This window comes from Monodelphis domestica, chromosome 1 (assembly GCF_027887165.1).
Source record: "Monodelphis domestica isolate mMonDom1 chromosome 1, mMonDom1.pri, whole genome shotgun sequence".
NCBI classification, from domain to species: domain Eukaryota; kingdom Metazoa; phylum Chordata; class Mammalia; order Didelphimorphia; family Didelphidae; genus Monodelphis; species Monodelphis domestica.
Genome location: NC_077227.1, coordinates 287,516,098 through 287,528,472, shown reverse-complemented (window position 1 = coordinate 287,528,472; position 12,375 = coordinate 287,516,098). Strand labels below are relative to the sequence as shown.

At 34.5% G+C, this 12,375-nt stretch overlaps 1 protein-coding gene across 5 annotated transcripts in view; it reads left to right on the top strand.

Annotated features, from left to right (window-relative positions):
* MIPOL1 (mirror-image polydactyly 1) overlaps positions 1-12,375 on the top strand; it is a 487,859-nt gene that overhangs the window by 29,204 nt on the left and 446,280 nt on the right. Inside the window, exon 1 of one of the 5 annotated variants that reach the window (XM_056811004.1) lies at positions 3,887-4,351. The exons of the other annotated variants lie outside the window; for them this stretch is intronic. The gene's annotated coding sequence lies outside the window, so the exon portion shown is untranslated. Of the gene's footprint in view, positions 1-3,886; positions 4,352-12,375 lie in introns of those variants that run through there. 5 annotated transcript variants of the gene reach the window in all.

The following is a 12,375-nucleotide window of genomic DNA, read 5'->3' as shown; positions in this document are numbered from 1 at the left end:
TATAACATATCTTGGTGTTGTTAGTTGGGGATTAAATACAGGGGGTGATCTGTGGATTCTTTTAACCTCCACTTTCCCCTCTTGTTCTAGGATCTCGGGACAGTTTTCCTGGATAATTTCCTCTAGTATTATGTCCAGGCTTTTTCTTTTGTTGTGGTCTTCTGGTAGTCCAATTACTCTTAAATTGTCTCTTCTTGAACGATTTTCTAAATCGTCTGTTTTGTGAATGAGATGCTTCAGATTTTCCTCAATTTTTTCATTCTTTTTGTTTTGTTTTATAGTGTCCTGCTGCCTTGTGAGGTCACTTGATTCTAGTTGTTTTACTCTGGTTCTTAAAGATTGGATTTCATCTCTGGCTTTTTGGTCGTCTTTTTCCTTCTGTTCTGATTTTCTTTGAAGATCGTCTTTCGTCTCCTTTGCCTCATCTTTCCTCTCCTTTGCCTTATTTTCCAGCTGGATGATTTTGGCTTTCAGGACACTATTTTCTTGTTTTAGTTCCAGTGCCTCTGTTTCCAGATGACTTATCTTAATTTTTAAGTTCTTTTCTTAATTGTCTTCAGCCTCTCTTAGTTGTGTTTTGAGTTCTTCCACAGACTGTATCCAATTTGCTGGGATTTCTGGTTTATCTTTTGCTGATCTCTCCCCCTCTGTTCCATTTGGTGAGTAGTAGCTGTCTATTGTAGTTTCTTTCTTCTGTTTCTGTTGTTTGTTCAAATTCACCCCTTCTTTCCTCCCCATATTTGTCTGTGCTCTTGTTCCTCTCATTTTTTTGTTTTTTGGGGACTTCTATCAGTCTCCCCTCTTGGAGCTTTAACAGAGGATCTCTTGGTGTAATCTCTGGGGGAAGGTTGTTGGGGGTTTGAGCTTTCCTGTCCTCTGGTCCAGCAGTGGATGAGGATGGATGGGGAGCCTGGGCTTCCCTGTGTTCTGGAGACTTTTGATGGTATTGAGTTCAGCTTAGTTGGGCTGGGTTTACTCTGAGTTTTAAACTTCCTGGACGGGGCTGGAGCAGATATGGAGGATCTCCAAAGTTCTGGCCAGGCTGCCAGGTCTATGCTCCTTCTAGACTGCCATCTTGACTTCGCCTCTTGGTTTCTGTTTTTTTCAGAAGACCCTGCTCTCTAAGGGGGGAGAAGCTTGGCCTCTCTGGGCTCTGAGGGCTCCTGATGGGATTAGGTTCACCTGGTTTGGGTGGAATGAGCCCTGATGCAATAAGCTTCCTCCTCCACAATATGTGTTGAATGCCTGGAGACTGGTGGGTTGTTTTCAAGGTAAGCCCTTCACTAGCCCTGAGGTTTTTGTTCTTTCAGAAGCTCTGAGGGCTCCTGATGGGATTAGGTTCAGGTGGTGTGGGCGGAATGATCCCAAGCCAAAAAAAGGAAGAAAAAAAAAGCAGTAACCTCCTCTTCCACAGTCTGCGTTGAATGCCCGGAAACTGGCCCGGGTTACTTTCAATGTAAGCTCTCCAGAGCAACCCCTTTGCCAGCCCTGAGTTTTCTGTCCTTTCAGTAGCTCTGAGGGCTCCTGATGGGATTGGTTTCAGCTGGTGCCCTTAAGCTGGGACCTCCCTTGAGACTCAGATGGAAGGACCCAGCCAGGGGGCTACCGGCTTCCCCCTTCTATGTTTCCCTGCCGTCTGTGTTGGGCTCCCCGGAGACTGGCTCAGGTTGCTTTCAAGGTGAGTCCTTGAGCCCTCAGGTTCCCGCTGCAGCCCTGGGCTCAACACTCTGGGTTAGGGGGGATGGGTCCTGGGACCTTCTTTCTGTCTACCCCTTAGATCCGAGTGATCTAGGGTTCTGGCTTTTGGGGTGCAGTACCTTTTGATCCAGGTCCAGGAGGAGGTTTCCCCAGGTCTATCCTGTTGTTCAGCTTGAATTTTGGTGGCCTAGGAGCACTCTGTTTGCGATCGGTAAGGAAGGGTTTCCGAGGTCTGAACTTTTGCTGCTTCTAAGCCGCCATCTTGACTGGACGTCTCATTTCAACTTCTAAAGACTGCTACTTAGGCTTCTTTACATGCTAGAATAAATGCTGAGACCTCACCAGAAAGAGAGGGGTCACTTCTCCAGAGACCCACGGCAAAGCCTGGTGAATCCTTTCTGTTTCTATTTTACTTTTTGGTTCTAGAATATTAGGATAGTTTCCCTTGATAATTTCTTGGAAGATAATATCTAGGCTTTTTTCTTTTATCCTGGTTTTTAGGAAGTCCAATAATTATTAGATTATGTCTCCTGGAATTATTTTCCAGGCCAGTTCTTTTTCTAATGAGTTATTTCAGATTTGCTTCAATTTTTTTTTTCATTCTTTCGACTTTATTTGATTGTTTCTTGATGTCTTATGGAGTTATTAACTTCTACTTGTTCAATTCTAATTTTTAAGATATGATTTTCTTGAGTAAGCTTTTGTATCTCATTTTTTATTTGACCAATTCTATGTTTTAAAGAGTTCTTTTCTTCATGGAATTTTTGTACCTTTCCCCCGAGAAGGCCAGTTCTGCTTTTTTAAGGAGTTCTTTTCAGTGAAATTTTTTTTTGACTGAAAATTGCCTATTTATGTCCCCTTGCCCTTTTATCAATTGGAGAATGGGTTGATTTTTTTCTACAATTGATTTAGTTCTTTGTAAATTTGAGTAATTAGACCTTTGTCAGAGAAGATTGTTTCCCAATTTGTTACTTCCCTTCCAATTTTGGTTACATTGGTTTTGTTTGTACAAAAGCTTTTAAATTTGCTATAATCAAAATTATTTTACATTTTGTGACTTTTTCTAAGTCTTGTTTGGTTTTAAAATCTTTCATTTCCCAAAGGTCTGTATACTATTCTGTGTTCACCTAATTACTTATAGTTTCCTTCTTTATGTTCAAGTCATTCACCCATTTTGAATTTATCTTGGTTTGGGTGTGAGGTGTTAATCCAAACTTAATCTCTCCCACATTGTCTTTCAATTTACCCAACAGTTTTTATCAAATAGTGGATTTTTGTCCCAAAAGCTGGGATCTTTGGGTGTGTCACAGACTGTTTTGCTGAGGTCCCTTACCTCAAGTCTATTCCACTGATCTTCGTTTCTGTCTCTTAGCCAGTACCAAATTGTTTTGATGACCACTGCTTTATAGTATAGTTTGAGATCATTTTTGTTTCCATTTTTTCCCTGAGTATCCTTTTTCTTTTGTTCTTCCAAATGAACTTTGTTATGTTTTTTTTCTAATTCAGTAAAAAAGTTTTTGGATGTTTGATGGGTATGGCACTAAATAAATAGATAAGTTTGGGTAGGATGGTCATTTTTATTATGTTAGCTTGTCCTACCCATGAGCAGTTAATGTTTTTCCAATTTCTCAGATCTAGTTTTAGTTGTGTGGAAAGTGTTTTGTAGTTGTGTTCATATAGTTCCTGTGTTTGTCTAAGCAGATAGATTCCCAAGTATTTTATATTGTCTAGGGTGATTTTAAATGGAATTTCTCTTTCTAATTCTTGCTGCTGAGATGTGTTGGAGATATATAAAAATGCCTATGACTTATGTGACTTTATTTTGTATCCTGCAACTTTGCTAAAGTTGTTAATTATTTCCACTAGCTTTTTAGGTGATTCTCTTTAAGCAGACCATCATATCATCTGCAAAGAGTGATAGCTTGGTCTCCTCATTGCTAATTTTAATACCTTCAATTTCTTTTTCTTCTCTAATTGCTACTGCTAGTGTTTCTAGTACAATGTTAAGTAATAGAGGTGATAATGGGCATCCTTGTTTCACTTCTGATCTTATTGGGAAGGCTTCGAGTTTATCCCCATTGCAGATAATGTTGGCTGATGGTTTTAGATAGGTACTGTTTATTATTTTTAGGAAAGGTCCTTCTATTCCTATCCTTTCTAGTGTTTTTAATAGGAATGGGTGTTGTATTTTATCAAAGGCTTTTTCTGCGTCTATTGAAATAATCATGTGATTTATTTTGGTTTGCTTGTTGATGTGGTCAATTATGTGGATGGTTTTCCTAATTTTGAACCAGGCCTGCATTCCTGATATAAATCCTACTTGATCATGGTGACTGACTCTTCTGATCACTTGCTGGAGTCTTTTTGCTAGTATCCTATTTAAGATTTTTGCATCTATATTCATTAGGGAGATTGGTTTATAATTCTCTTTCTCTGTTTTTGGCCTGCCTGGCTTTGGAATCAGAACCATGTTTGTGTCATAAAAGGAATTTGGAAGAACTCCCTCTTTGCTTATTATGTCAAATAGTTTGTATAGTATTGGGATTAGCTGTTCTTTGAATGTTTGATAGAATTCACTTGTGAATCCATCAGGCCCTGGGAATTTTTTCTTACGGAGTTCTTTGGTGGCCTGTTCAATTCTTTTTCTGATATGGTATTATTTAAGAATTCTATTTCTTCTTCTGTTAATCTAGTCAATTTATATTTTTGTAAATATTTATCCATATTACGTAGATTGGCATATTTATTATTATATAATTGGGCAAAATAGTTTTTAATGATTACCTTAATTTCCTCTTTGTTGGAAGTGAGGTTCCCCTTTTCATCTATGATACTGTTAATTTGGTTTTCTTCTTTTCTTTTTTAAATTAGATTGACCACTACTTTGTCTATTTTGTTTGTTTTTTCAAAATACCAGCTTCTAGTCTTATTTATTAGTTCAATAGTTCTATCACTTTTGTTTTTATTAATTTCTCCCTTAATTTTTAGAATCTCTACTTTGGTTTTCTTCTGGGGGCTTTTAATTTATTCACTTTCAAGGTTTTTGATTTGCATGTCCAATTCATTGATCTCTGCCCTCCCTAATTTGTTAATATATGAACTCAAGGATATAAATTTTCCCCTTAGTACTTTGGCTACATCCCATAAGGCTTGAAAGGATGTCTCATTATTGTCATTTTCTTCAATGAAGTTTTAATTGTTTCTATGATTTTTTCAGTGTAATATATATTGCTTGGCTTCTTAATGAGTAGGGAAATGACTGGAGGGAAGAGAATTTGGAACTTGAAATTAAAAAAAATGAACATTAATATTTTTAAATATGATTGAAAAAAAGAAAAATATGATTGGAAAATATTTAATAAAATAAGTATATTAAAAAAAGAAAAATATAATTTTAACTAGATTGCTGTTGTACTCTTGCTACTGCTGTTCTTGACTTGTTTCATTAATTTATTCCTGCATTTCTGTTGTTTGGGGTATTTGAGAAGTAATTAATCTCTTCAGGGTTGGTTTTCTTTCTAAGAATGTTTCAAACATACTGCATTTTGTCAGAAGTTTTTTCTGCATCTATTGCATATACTTTTTGTAGGTTTTTTTTTTTAACTGAAATGGTCTATTATAGTTTTTTGTAATATTGAGCTAGTACTGCATTTTTGTTATCCTATCTGATCATATTATATGGTCTTACTGATTTTATTGTTTTTATTCAATCATTTAATCATCTCTGGCTCTTTGTGACCTCCACAGACCACAAAATGCCAAAATAGTTCTTGAGATTTTCTTGGTAAAGATACAGAAGTAGTTTATTTTTTTTCTTTTGTGAAATTATTTGGGACACCATAGGTAATGCTGCCTCTTCATATTATATAGATAGATACTATTAGTGGGGTTAGCATATTAAATGGATCAAAGTAAACTTTTAAAACTTAACTTGTAATAAAATTTATAATGTTTAAAAAACTTTGCAGTTACTCATTTTACATGATGTATTATGTTACACTTCTACTCAAAGTTCTTCAGTGGTTCCCTATTATTTTTATTACTCTAGGAACTCACATTCTAATAGAAGGTAGCACATAAAAGAGTTTTCATTTGCAACTATAAAGTAAAGGAAGTTAAGATAGCATTGGTAATACATCTTGTTTAATTTTATTTTCACTGATAAAATCATGTTCATTTAAAAATTTTAACTTTATTTTGATAAAGTAAGAAAAACAAAGCCTGTTACAGTTATGTAGAGCAAAATAAATTCCTCTATTTTCCTATTCCAAAACCAAAACAGAAGAAGACATGAGCTTCAGTCTGCACTCACCTCTCTGTCTGGATGTGGGTAGTACATTTTATCATGAGTCTTATGGAATTGTGATAGAATTATCTTGATCAGAATCAATTATCTTGATTCTGGTTCCTAGATCTTTTACCTCACATCTATCACATTGACAAATATGACAAAGAGGGAGCATTCAAAAACTAGGAAAGATTTAGCATGCATGTCTATTATAATTATGATTATTTGAATTGTTCTAGACATGCGATATATAGGGGAAAAATTAATAGTATAAGCATAGCCAAAGGAGGGGAAAATATCACTTTTTGCCAATGTTATGATAACCTATTTAGAGAACTCCAAAGGCTTGATTAAGACATCAAATGAAATAATTAATAACATAAGGAAAATAGCAAGAATATATCAGGTAAACTGAACTAAGTAAGCTTTTGTATATATGTTTCTAGCATCCAAAATAACTAAGGTAAATTTTATTCAAATTAACTCCAAAATTATATAATATTTGGGAATCCACCTACCAAGAGATACAGAATAACTACCTGAATACAACTATAAAGTACTCTATAGAAATAGACCTCCTTAAAGAACTGGAAATATGTATTTTCAAAGTTAGTTTCTGTCAATATAAAATTTTTAATATTAACTAAATTAAACTACTTATTCAGTATCACGTCAGACCTCATAGAGCTAGAAGCTTAAGAATCTTAATGGTAATAATGAAAAAAAGCCATTCACCACATTAGTTTCCAGTTCTTTGCTATCTCCAAAAGAGATACCATTGCTATTTTTTTTTTTACATAATAGGCTCATTTCATCTTTCTTTGAGCCTGACAGTATAGATCAAGTATTTGTTATATTCAGTTTAGTGACTTTTGGAGTAGAGTTCCAAATTGCTTTCCTGAATGGGTAGATCAGTTCAATGTTCTGCCAACAATGCACCTGTTTTCTTATAGCCTCCACTGCTTTGAGTTTTCCTTTTTTATCTTTTCCAATATGATGGATGTGACATAATACCTAAGATTTGTTTTAATTTTCATTTCTCTAATTATTAATGGCAGAACATTTTTTTTTGTATGGCTATTGATAACTTTAATTTCTTCCTCTGAAAAGTGATTGTTCATTTGTCAATTGGGAGAATAGGCCTTATTTTTGTAATATGAGTCAGTTCTCCATACATATGTTAGAAATGAGACCTTTATTGCAGAAACTTGTAAAGATTTTTTCTCCAATTATTTGCTTCTTTTCTAATTTTAGCTACATTGGTTTTGTTTGTGTATGAGATTTTTAATTTTGTCTAATCAAAGTTGTATAACATTTCTTTAATAAAGCTCTCTATCTCTTGTTTTGTCATGAACTCTTTCTCCATGTTTAAACCTCACAGGTAACGTCTCTGTCCTTCTCTTTTGTTCATGATGTCACCATTTATGTCTAAATCATGTACCCACTTGGAATTTATTTTTGTGCATAGTGCAAGATCTTGGTCTATGCCTAGTTTCTTCTAGAGTGTTTTCTAGTTTTTCTGGTGGTTTTTGTCAAATAGTGAATTCTTGTTCCAGTTGGGATTTTTGCTTTTATCAAATAGTAGGTTATTGTTCTTGTTTGTTTCAGTATATTGTGTATCAACTTTTTGTTTTATACAAATACCAAATTTTCATAAATGATTATGGTTTGTAGTATTGTTTAAGATCTAATACTGCTAGAACTACTTCCTTCTCACTTCCCTCCTCCATTAATTCCCTTGATATTCCTGCCATTTTGTTTCTCTTTATGAATAGCTTTTTAGCTTGAACTATCTGTCATATTTCTCAAATAAGATCCATATTTGTGTAGAAAATTTTGTAATTGTGCTCATATATCCCTATGTATATTATGAAAATAGAGTCTCTGGAATTCTATATTTTTGAATGGACTTTTTTCTTTGTTTCTTTCCACTGAATTTATTAGTAATATGCAGAAAAGCTTATAATTCATGTGGATTTATTTAATATATTGCAACTTTACCTAAGTTGTTCATTGTTTTAATTAGTTTTTTAGTTGACTTTCCAGGATTCTTTACCATATCCATTTCAGATATTGCAAAATTTGACAATTGACAAAGTCTTTGGTGACAAGAATTTTTTTTTTCCAGATCTTAATAAGTTACGGCTCTGGACACAATAAGCCTGCAGCCTCTTTAGAAGTAGTTACCAAGGAACACCTCTGCAATGATTAATTCCCTGGACTGGGCTTTTCGCAAAGCCATTGGTCTGTGGGTTATTGCTATTCCAGAATCTCTTGAGCGCTTGTTCTCGAGGACTCTCCCATTAGGGTTTGAGGGAAGATGTGAAGTTGCATTGACTTTCCTGGTGCAAAATGTTTTGCTATTTATACTGAATTTTTTTTGTTTATTGTTTTTTGTTTTCACTTATTTTCCTGTTCTAGTATTAAGTTTATTATTCATTTGGACATTATTCTCAGGTATAGCTTTCACTTTTTATGATATTTATCTTTATTGCTTGCTGGTTTTTTTCCTTCAGGAAAGACCATTTTATAATAGCTCCATTCTATTATTAAACACAAGTTTAGAATTTGTAATGCAGCCATGAGGAAAAGCAAATCAGGTTAAAGAAAACTTGAAGATAGATGACTTGCTATTATTATACCTTTTCCACAGTATTGAGAACTTAAAGAAACAAATTCCTTTTAGCTTACACTCCTTAGGCATGAATTCCTTAGCTAAGATTTCAAATGTCAGAGTAATAGTTTCCTTTAGTTTATTAGGCCTTATGTTTGTATTCTAGGGAAAACTCTAAAAATGAGGACAGATTATAGGCTAGTAGTTTTAAGCAAGAAGAATTTAAAAGATTGGCAGTATATAATAGAGAGATATTTTGTTGTTGATTGCAAATCACATTTATCTCTGCTAAAATCTTTTCTCCTTAGAATTACTGCTCTGAGTTGTAAATAATTGCCTTGCTTATTGTTGAGTTGTCTATAATACTTTAAATTAGAGATCATTTAAATTGTCTCCTAAATGTCTCCTTTGTTAAATTACAAAATCAGACCAGTGAATTTTAAAATCTTAATAAATGTTGCCAATGATCCCTAAATCAACTTTAAGCCATTAAACTTTAGACAATTAGGGATAGAGAGAATAAAGACTAAAATGCGGCTGGAGAATTGGGGTGTAGTTGAGTTGAACCAAAGATTTTTATTCATAAAAGTACTTTCCTTAGACGTATACAGGTGTTTACTACTCTTTCTCCTTTCTCTAGGAAAGGTTTGATTGCCTAGAATGAGGGGAAAAGATATATATATATATATATAGATGCACATACACACATACATATATATGTGTTTTAAAATGATGGAGCCAGATACACTTTACAAATCTATAGCAAATTTTAAATGAACTGGACCAAATAGATAAAGTCCTTGTTACTTCTTTTTTTTTTCTTGATCTCTGAAAGTTATTTTTTTAAATTTATTTTTATTGTTATTATTTTTATTTTTTTTGTAATAAACATTATTTTATTTGGTCATTTCCAAACATTATTCGTTGGAAACAAAAATCATTTTCTTTTCCTCCCCCCACCCCCACCTCTCCCAAAGCTGACGCGTCATTGTTACTTCTAAAGGTGACCTGTTTGCTACAATAATGAAAATCATGACTATCATGATTTTTACACCTGCTTCCTTTATAACCTCCTGACTTACTCTTGATCATACAAACCAGGAAAGACTAAATAATTTTTGGAGCATTTTTTCTTACTAATGCCAATTTTATGTACTTCAGGTCATTTCAATTTTGAGTGAACTAGTAAAGATCTAGCAACTTAAGTGAGTTTGATTGTAAACCATTTAATTAACTTTATTCATTTTTAATTAATTTGAAAGAGGAACAAGGAATAAACAGGCATTTGTTAAACATCTACTGTTATTTCCTTTTTTTTTTTAAAACCCTTACCTTCCGTCTTGGAGTCAATACTGTGTATTGACTCCAAGGCAGAAGAGTGGTAAGGGCTAGGCAATGGGGGTCAAGTGACTTGCCCAGTGTCACACAACTGGGAAGTGTCTGAGGCCAGATTTGAACCTAGGACCTCCGGTCTCTAGGCCTCACTCTCAATCCACTGAGCTACCCAGCTGCCCCCTGTTATTTCCTTTAATCCTCTCAACAACCCTGTGAAGTAGTTACAATTTGTTTTTTTACATTTGGGAGAACTGAGGTAGCCAGAGGTGATGTGACTTGCCTAGAGTCATACAGTCATACTAAGTGTCAGAGGATAGATTTGAACTCTGTTCTTCCTGACTCCAGGCTTAACTATTCATTTCTTATATTCAAAGTACTGTGATTTAATAGAATTGAAACAGCCGCTGCTATCCTGGGGTATTTGCTGGTGATTCTAGGGAATAATGGGTAGGGGGAAGTAAGGCATTTTCTTTTTGTGTAGTCACAGTGCTAAAATTAGGATTGTTGAAAATTGTAATTGGTAGATAGTTAAGACAGGAAAGAAGTGGAGGTTGGGAGTGAAGTTAAAATGAGATTAATATTAACTTCATACCTTGATTTTGGGCCTGTTCTGATGGAAGTTACTCCTTAGGCCCTTGGATGGATGTTATGAAACATATCAGAGCTCAGGGACACAAGTTGTCCAAGAGATCTTAAGAAAATTCTGGGATCTAAAGGGCCATAAAACTGAATATCCTTTGATCTGATAATACCATTGCTAGGTCTGTATCCCCAAAAGACAAAAATGTACAAAATATTCTACTAAATATTTATATTAAATTTATAAGCAGCTCTTTTTGTGGTGGCAAAGGATTGGAAATTGAAGGGTGTCCATCAGTTGGGGAATGGCCAAACAAGTTATGGTGTATCATTGTGATGGAATACTGTTGTTCAATAAGAAATGATCAATAGAATGTCACAAAAAACCTGAGCAAAGTGAAGTGAGCAGAACCAGCAGAACACTATGCATAATAATAGCAATGTACGATATTCAACTGTAAATGACTTTAACTGTTATCCAAGACAACTCCATGGGAGTTATGATGAAAAAAGAGCCTCATTGCAGATTGATGCATACCATTCTTTACTTTATTTCCTTTATGAATTTTTCTCTGGTAAAAGCAATGACTTCTTTTACCACATGTTGAACATAGAAATATGTATTGTATGATAGCATATGCATTATCTGTATCATTACCTTCTGTCTCTGGGAGGGCAGGAGGAGTAAGAGAAGGAGAGAATGCAGATGACAAAATGTCAGAAAACAGTTATCAAAATTGTTATCTACATGTAATCTAGAAAAATATTTAAAAAAAAACACAAAAAAGAAACTTCAAAGAAAAACAGAACATTGGTGCTGTCAAGTTTGTTAATGGCCTGACTTTTACTTAACTCGTTTCTCTTGTGCCAGATTCCAGAAGCTAAAGAGCATGCTATTGTACAGCTAACAAGGACTTTTGTTCAGCTTTTGATGTAATGGGGTATCTCGCATGTATAGGACGAGTCTACTGGAAATTATAATGTATATGTGTGTATATCTATATATAACATTTCTGTTAATCAAGCAAGCATACATTCAGTACCTGCTATGTATGAGGAACTGTGCTGTGTGCAAGGGATAAAAAAGAAAGACAAAGGCCATAAAAGAGGAATTTTGTGTCTTTGCTCTCAAGGAAGTTCACAATCTAATGGGACAAACAGTATGCAAACAACTATGTCCAAAGAAACTACATACAGGAAAAATAAGAGTAATCAATAGAAGGAAGGCACTAGAATTAAGAGGGATTGGAAAAGATTTCTTAGACATGGTGGAATTTTTAGCTGGTGGAAGGAAGCCAGGGAAGCCAAGAGGTAGAGATAGAGCATGAGGCATTGTCGATGAAAATATCAAGAGTATTTCCTTCAAAGGACATTAAGAAGGTCAATATCACTAGATTACAGAGAATTAGGGACTAGATGCTATGTAATGGATAAGAAGACTGGGAAGATTATGAAGGACTTTTAAATGCCCTTTGCATTTAATCCTAATGTAATAGGGAGCCAGTAGAATTTTATTGAAAGGGAGTAATATGGTTGAAGAAATGTAGATAAATAGGAAAAGAACCAGGAGAAAGTAGAGTCCCAAAAACCTAGAGAGAAGAATTGTATCAAGGAGTATGTGTATGATTGACAGTGTTAAGACTACAGAGAGGTCAAGAATGGGGAGTACTGAGAAAAAGCCATTGATTTGGTAAATAAAAGATCATTGGTAACTTTGGAATGACCAATTTTGACTGAATAATGGTGTCATAAGCCAGACAGGAGAGTTAAGAGAATAAGAGATGTGGGAATGGAGACCCCTATTGTATTCTCAAGCAATTTAGCTACAAAAAGCAGGAGAGAAATAGGACATTAAGAAGTG